This window comes from Erithacus rubecula, assembly GCF_903797595.1.
Source record: "Erithacus rubecula genome assembly, chromosome: 2".
NCBI classification, from domain to species: domain Eukaryota; kingdom Metazoa; phylum Chordata; class Aves; order Passeriformes; family Muscicapidae; genus Erithacus; species Erithacus rubecula.
The window spans coordinates 10776058-10783313 of record NC_136685.1 but is presented as its reverse complement, the minus strand read 5'-3'; the positions used below and the strand labels follow the sequence as shown (position 1 = coordinate 10783313).

Here is a 7256-nt window from a genome sequence, read left to right as displayed (position 1 = left end):
GGCCTCTTCTCCCGGGCCACGGCGACATGGGGACACAGCGCTAAGCTGTGCCACGGGACGTTTAGGATGGACACGAGGAAGAAAATCCTCACGGAAAGGGTGATCAGATAACAGAATGGACCGCCCAGGGAGGTGGCGGAGTCACCATCTCTGGAGGTGTTAAAAGACTGGACGTGCCACCCGGCGCCATGGTCTGGTTGAGAAGGTGATGTTTGGTCACAGATTGGACTCGATGATCCCACAGGTCTTTTCCAACCTAGTTGATTCTGTGATTCTGTGATCATCACCCCGCGCTGCCGGCGCTGTCCCCGCACGCAGAGCGCAGCACGGCTCCTCGCGTGGAGCGAAGCAGCCGCCGAGCGAAGCGCAGCCCGTGCCGGGCAAGGCACGGACGAGGCCGGGCACAGGCGGCCGGTGCCAGCGCGACCCGCCGGGCTCTGCCCCTCAGCCCGCGCCCCTCGGGCTCTGCCCCTCAGCCCCGCCCGCCCCGGGGCTTCCCCCGCTCCCGCCCGCGCCGCCCGGGCTCGCGCGCATGCTCGGAGCGCGGGGCGGCGCGCGGGGCGGCGGTCCTGCAGTGCGGGGCGGCGGCGGGCGGCGCGCGGGGCGGAGCGGGGGCGCGCACACGAGCTGCGGCGCGAGCGGCGGCGGGCGCGCACCGAGGCGGCGCCGCGTGTCCCTCCGGCCCCAGCACCGCGCGGGACCCCGGGCCCTGCGCCCTCCTCCGCACCGCGGACAGACCCCGCGCCCGCTGTAAGTGCGGGGAGCGACCGCGGGGGGACGGGGGGGGATCCGCGCCCGCCAGGTGCCGGGCTGCCCCGCGCGGGGCTTTCCCTCCCGGGAAGGCGGCGGGATGGAGGCGCGGCGGGGCTGAGGCGGGGGCTGCGCGGCCTCGGCGCTGCTCCTCGCTCGGAGATCATCCTCACCGGGACAGTTGGTGTGCGCGGTCCGTGTGCGGGAGTTGTTCCTCTGGCGAGGTGGAGCGAATCGCACCCGCGGCGATTTGCCCTTAACTGTTGAGGGATGGGACCGAATTCCCCACCGATCCGGATATGAGCACCCGCAGCATCCAAAGGAAGAGCTGAGCTGTCGCGTAACAATTTGCGCTTGGAAACGCTTTGGTGGAAGAGGGAGTCTTTGGCGTTCGTGTTCTTTTGAAAAGGGATAGCGAAAAGGGCGTGATTTTTTTTTTCCAGTAGGGAAAGGAAAAAAAAATAAAAAAAAAAAAAGAAGGGAAAAAAGACCGTGCGAAACCAAGCGCCAGAGCAGCCCTCGCAAGGTCATCACACCACGGGAGAGGCAAAAGTGCTCCCGATCCATGCGATCGCTCTATCGCTTTTCATACTGCCTGCAAGGGATGTTTTTATCATTTAATTTATTTGAAAGGCGAGGTGTTTGCAGGTGGTAGCAGGGTAGGTACGGGGCGGAGGTGCCGCGCTCCTGCTATTTACTAGGGCATCAATCGGAGTGAAGATGGAGGTGGGAGGAGATAACAAAAGCTGGTGTGCGATCCTGGGCATCTCCCACACGAAGGCGTGAGAAGGAGGAGGGAAAGGAGACGGCAGGAGAGAGAATTTCATTTCCAAAGATCAAAACAAAAGGTGGAGCAGGTTGAGGCAGATCGTGAGCAGCCGGGGCGGAAAGCGAGGGAGGCGATTTCCGCGCTGCCCGAGCGGAGCGGAGTGCGGGGGCCGGGATGTGCGCGGCTGCGGAGGAAGGGAGGGAGGCGGGCGGGGGCTGCCCGACCGGCGCAACTTTGCGCGCCAGCATCGCTTGGAAATAAGATAATCGCACCTGGAGAGACGTGTGCTGCTTGTGTGGGGCGAGGGGAGGAACGCCTGCCGGTACCCCGAGGGCTTCTTCGCCCGCCTGTTCCGTGCCTCGCCGGGAAGCGCCCGGTCCTGGCCGCGGGGTGCGGGCAGCGCGGTGCTCAGCGCTGCGGCGGGGACGCTTCCCCAGCGCCCGGGGTGCCGCGCCGGGACGCGGGGCTCGGCGCTGTGCGGGGCGCTGCGGTTCCAGCTCGGTCCCCGCTGCCCGTGCCGCCGGCTGTCCCGGTGCGAGGCTTTTCCCGCCCGCCCGGGGGTGTCCACACTCCCCGGAGCCCCTCGCTGTCCCCACTGCCCCCACAAGGGAACTCCTCCCTCCTCCGGCCCATGAACCCCTGCATGAAAGCCACTTGCAAGGTTCCCCCCACCCCAACTTCGCATCCCGTCCCCGGTGCTATGAGCCCTCTGCTGGGTGTTCCCCCCGGCGCCTCCTTGACTTGCCCCAGCCCGGGCTGGCTGCTCCGGCCCCCGGCGTGCGGGGGAACCGTCGGAGATTGGGAGGGAAAGGGGAAGGGGGTTGATCTTGCACATCTGCGGACTCTCCGCTTGCCCTGGAGGAGCCTGTTCCGGGTCTTTTCGGGGGTGGGACGGGGCTCTCCGCCTTCCCCGGGCCAAGGGCAGCTGGAGCCGGGGCGGGCGGAGCTCTCGCCGCCGCGCAGGTACCGCGCTCCCGAATCCCGCCCGACCCGGAGCAGTGCAGCAAGGCGGGGAGGGGGTTTACCTGCACCGCCAGGCTTTTTGGCTGACAAGCAAATGTGCAGATAACAGAGGGATGAAAACACCTGCCCTTTTCATTAAAATTGAAGAGTGATTACTTGGGCATTAAAGCTATAGCCAAATTTCAAAAGGCCAAAGGTGTGAATAAATTCCGGGTTCTTGTACAAAAGACGTTAATGTAACAGATGGTTTAAGAGATACAGGTACTTCTCCCAACAATTCTTCTGGCAACATATTTTTAGCAATGGTTTGTTATTAGTGTGCTTGTGGATAGGCATTCTCTTCCTTCATATATTGGAAAGGTCTCAGGTCTCAAAGGTATCACTGTCTCTTTATGAAGAAAAAAAGATGGACATATTTTATAACCAGAATATGATATGCAACACATTAATCACAGAGAAAAATAAGTGTATGTGGAAGCTTAGTCTTTGTAGAATACGAATTCACTGTCCCTTTCAGAGAGCGCACTTCCTAGTAGTTTTTTCTGTGACACATTTTCAGAGTCATTAGTTTTCACTGCTACCCTATTACTTGACAGAATGCCTTTCCTTTTTTAAAGAACATAGTTCATTTAAGAACATCGGTTTGGTTGAAAGATCTTCTAGTACAGTATCCGGACAGCACAATCCATTTCAGGTTTGTGGACTGCGATCAATTCTAATTAAAACTTTAATTATGTTTTTCTCCATTCAAACAAAGCATGAAGTAGTCTGGGGTAATGTTGCTGTCAAGGAAAAGTAAGAAAACATGTTCTTCATGTTGGTTATGTGTTATGCTTGCCTTTTAATTAAGGACTGAATCCTTAATCTTGTTATTTATCCACAAACTTTTATGACATTGGGCTGCAATATTTAACCAGTTTTCCAGGTTGCTCTGTACCAAAGTATACCTGCACATCACTGATTTTTCGACATGCTTCTTGTTCTGGAGCATCCAGCTATTGCCAGCAGATCAGTTGTGTCATCAGGCAGCATCTACTCCGGAGTATCACAGCGTTATGTAACCCAAACACAGAGCAAATTCTGGAGATGTCTCCGCCGCTGTTGTGTGGCTCCCTGTGAGCCTTCCCCTGCTGTATGGTACCAGAAGAGTCAGAGCTGGTACCACCCCACAGCACCAGCCAGAAGGAGAACTCTGCTGTGGCCAGGATGGTGAGGCCAAGTCTACCAGGATGTGATGGGGCAGAGCAGAAGCAATCAGGCTGGCTGTGCAGGATGGAAGTGGTGCAATGCTGCTGGCTTTGGTGCTGTTTGGAAAAGGTGCCACTGTCCCAGGGTGTGGCATCCTGCTGACAGCAGCATGTCTGGGGGCATCCCAGCACACCTTCCAGCAGGATCCTGCTTGAGACCTGCAGCACCATTGTGCTGCTACAGGCCTCTTGACTTTCTTTCTGTCTATACACTCAGTATAACTTCAGAAGGAACTAAATCTAAGGATACAGTTTCCCTTAACAAACACATGGACGTGGTGAATTTTGTTGTGAGTGATTCTGTAATTGTTTACATTTCAAACTGTCCTGGTTCTGTTTTTCAGTTTTGGAATTGCAATGTTATGTCTGTCTGCACAATGGATTCCTAAGGTTTTTTGTATTGTATCTGTGTCTTATGCTCCCATTTTAGGTATTCAGTTCTGTGAACCTTTGCAGATTCCCATAGATTTCCAGAATTTTATGTCACTTGGCCAAAAAAGTGCTGGCTCATCCTCTAATTGTGAATCAAACAGCAATGTACACTAATCGAAGACAAAGTTAGAAAATGTAAAGTATGGTAGACAGATTTGGTTTTAAAGTCCTAGGAATTGAAATACACAGCACTTACCCTGAGCAGCTGTGCTCCTCGTCTGTGATGTTAAACATTGTCAGCACGGGTCTTCATCCTTTTGTTTTTAATAGTTACTGTTTTAGCAGTGTGCATGGGGGCTAAATGCCCTTTGTCATTTGAGTGGTCTGTAAAGAAGCTTGTTTCCAGGTGGGTTTGATTGCCCATGGATTCTTTGCTTTCTTTAATTTTGTCTTAGATTAACAGAGAAAAACACTGTGTGATCTTCCTGCATTATTTGTCGTGCCTGAATTTGGTTCAGATTACATTGTAATGAGCCTAGACTATTTCCTCTCCCTGTTTCTTTTTGGTCACTGTTATCTGCATTTACACACCTTTTGCCCTTCTCTACATCCTCAGGCTTTTTATTTCTTCCTTCCAGGTGTAATTTTGTTCCTTCTTTTTGTGCACATTCATTGCATCTTTGGATCACTTTCCACCTTACCAATTATCTTTTCTGCTTATTGCTTTCTTGGGAAAGACCATGGTTTACCCCATAACTTCTCTCCATGGCTCTGAAAGCTCTGTGTGGTACAGGAGTGCAGCAGCAGCAGGGAAGGCTGTGAGCATTTGCTGTGCTGGAAGATGTAAGGACCCAGATGGGCTCCCATCACAGGGCGGCGCTTTCTTACCTCAGCTCCAGCTACTGGTCATTATTCACAGAGAGAATCTTACCTTCTGAATTTTATACTATTTGTCTGAGAATAATAGCTATAAACCTTTTCTCAGAAAATTAAGCAGATGATAAAAAGGATATTTGTTCATGGACTACAAAATCTCGAAGTAGTGCTACAATTTTTTTATTGCTTTTTATGTTATAAAGTGCTGAGAATATATTTTTTTTTAAACTATGTGGATGTTAGCCACATAGTCTCTGCTTTCAAGAGCTTTTCCACATTTGGATGTGGACTGAAATGTGACTGAAAGGACAATAATACACTTGTAGGAAATGAAAGCAGATTATTAGAGATGGTCTCATAGATGAAAGTTGAAAAAAATAAGTAGTTTCAAGGAGAATGTTGAAGGAGAAGAAGATAAGGCACTTGATAGTCAAATTCACTGATTTGTTTATAAAAATATCAGTGTGTTTTTCTTTGTGATTATTCCCCTGAGGAAAGTAAGAAACAGAATATGTTCAGTAACATAGCTTGTAAAACCACAGCTAATTGAAATAAATTGTGCTCCTTGGGAGTGAAAGGACAATTGCATCCTTTTTTGAACTAAGCATGATGTGTTCTAAAATTATGATAGCAAGGACAAAGGAATAGACATTACAGATATTATTGAACATTTTCACCCTTAAATAAACCCCATGAAGTTATATATATAATACCAGACTATAAAAAAATTAGTGGTATGTATTATAAGTTACTCAGTTTGACTGTTTTGAAAAATCAGGAGTTTGCTACATTCTTGAGTTTGTCAACAACCTACAAGCTTTGAAGTAATGAGAAGTGATAATTTGAGATTGCCAAGTGGGTCTTTTAAGATAATTATAAAATATAATTTATTAATAGAAAGATAATTTTAAAATCACTTTATCATTACAAAGCCACTTGAGGAAGATTGTCTACACAATCTGTATTTAAAAAGATTGAATTGATGTGTTGTAAAAAAGATGTAATGGTGATTCCTATAGCTTTTACACTAATATAAATATGAGATACTAAGCTTTTTGATTAAAATTATCTTTAATCACTTTTGGCTTAAAGCAGATTTCATTTTAAATGATTGATGATTTCAGAGTAGAATCATTGTTTTTATGCAGCACTATTAAATATCAGAAAAAGTAATTTTACTTATTTCTTGTTCATTAACTTAGACTTTGTCAAAGTTCATTTATGAAAAGATCTAAAAACTGAGATCCATAATGATAAGTCTTAAAAGTGATATTGAAAAATATAGGTTTTTTAACTCCTAATGAGCTGAATCAACCAATATAATATCAACCATTGGGATTACTTTGATTGTGCAAACTTTGTACGAGTCAAAATGTATACTCAAAAAGTAAACAAGTTGTGACAGTAATTTACTGATTTTTCGGACTAGTAAATATAAGGCTCTAAAACTTTTGACGCAAATTACTTTTATTGCTTTTAACTTCTAGCTAAATAGAAAGTTGTGTGTTAGAGATGAAAGCTCTGAGGTTCATAAATGTTTAATCTACAAGGGAGATTAATGAACATTTTAACCATGTCTAGTAGAGGCATTTGACTCAGCAATGCCTTTACTTTCATTTTACATACGAATTTGGAGGAGGGAAAAAACTCAGTCTTGATTTAAAGACCATGAAGAATGGAAAATGTATCTCTGTTCTCTCTAAGCTTTTTTAGTAATTAATTATTCTTCGTGTTAGCCTGTGTTGGTTCTGGACTTAATTGCAGGTTTTTGAACAATCAGTCCCCAAAGTAGTTGGGGAAAAAAATCTTAAATAGATCAATTGTTGAACCTGGTGTGTATGGAGTGCTTATGACTTGATTTTAATATCTGAAAATAATTTCACAAAGGTAATATGTTACTGATTTTTTTTTTAAATGAAAGTTTAGTGTTCCACTTCATAGAAAACATTTTTACTCAGGAGTATATATTAAGTCGTTCACTGTAAGATGGAATCAAATGGCAGTGAGGAGACGTGAATATTATCCATTTTGTGGAATGCATTTGAGAATATATGTGGTTTAATTAGACTTTATTCAGAATGGAGTAGTCTAAAATTAGAAACTGTTGTTTATAAAAGCTCTTACAATACAGCATATTTCTCTGTACTCTTATCTGCTATATTTAGAAATACAAAGTAACTGAAGACTCTCAGAGAATGAAATCTGAGATACCAGTTAGTAGTTAGAATGAAAATGCTTTTGTTTTTTAGTAGAAGTTGGTATATGTAGAGAAAAAAGTT

General features: G+C 46.9%; 1 protein-coding gene across 1 annotated transcript in view; it reads left to right on the top strand.

Moving 5' to 3' along the window:
* The first annotated feature begins 594 nt into the window (after positions 1 to 594).
* VSNL1 (visinin like 1) overlaps positions 595 to 7256 on the top strand; it is an 84587-nt gene continuing 77925 nt past the window's right edge. The window contains exon 1 of the mRNA XM_079298122.1: positions 595 to 750. The gene's annotated coding sequence lies outside the window, so the exon portion shown is untranslated. The remainder of the gene's footprint in view (positions 751 to 7256) is intronic.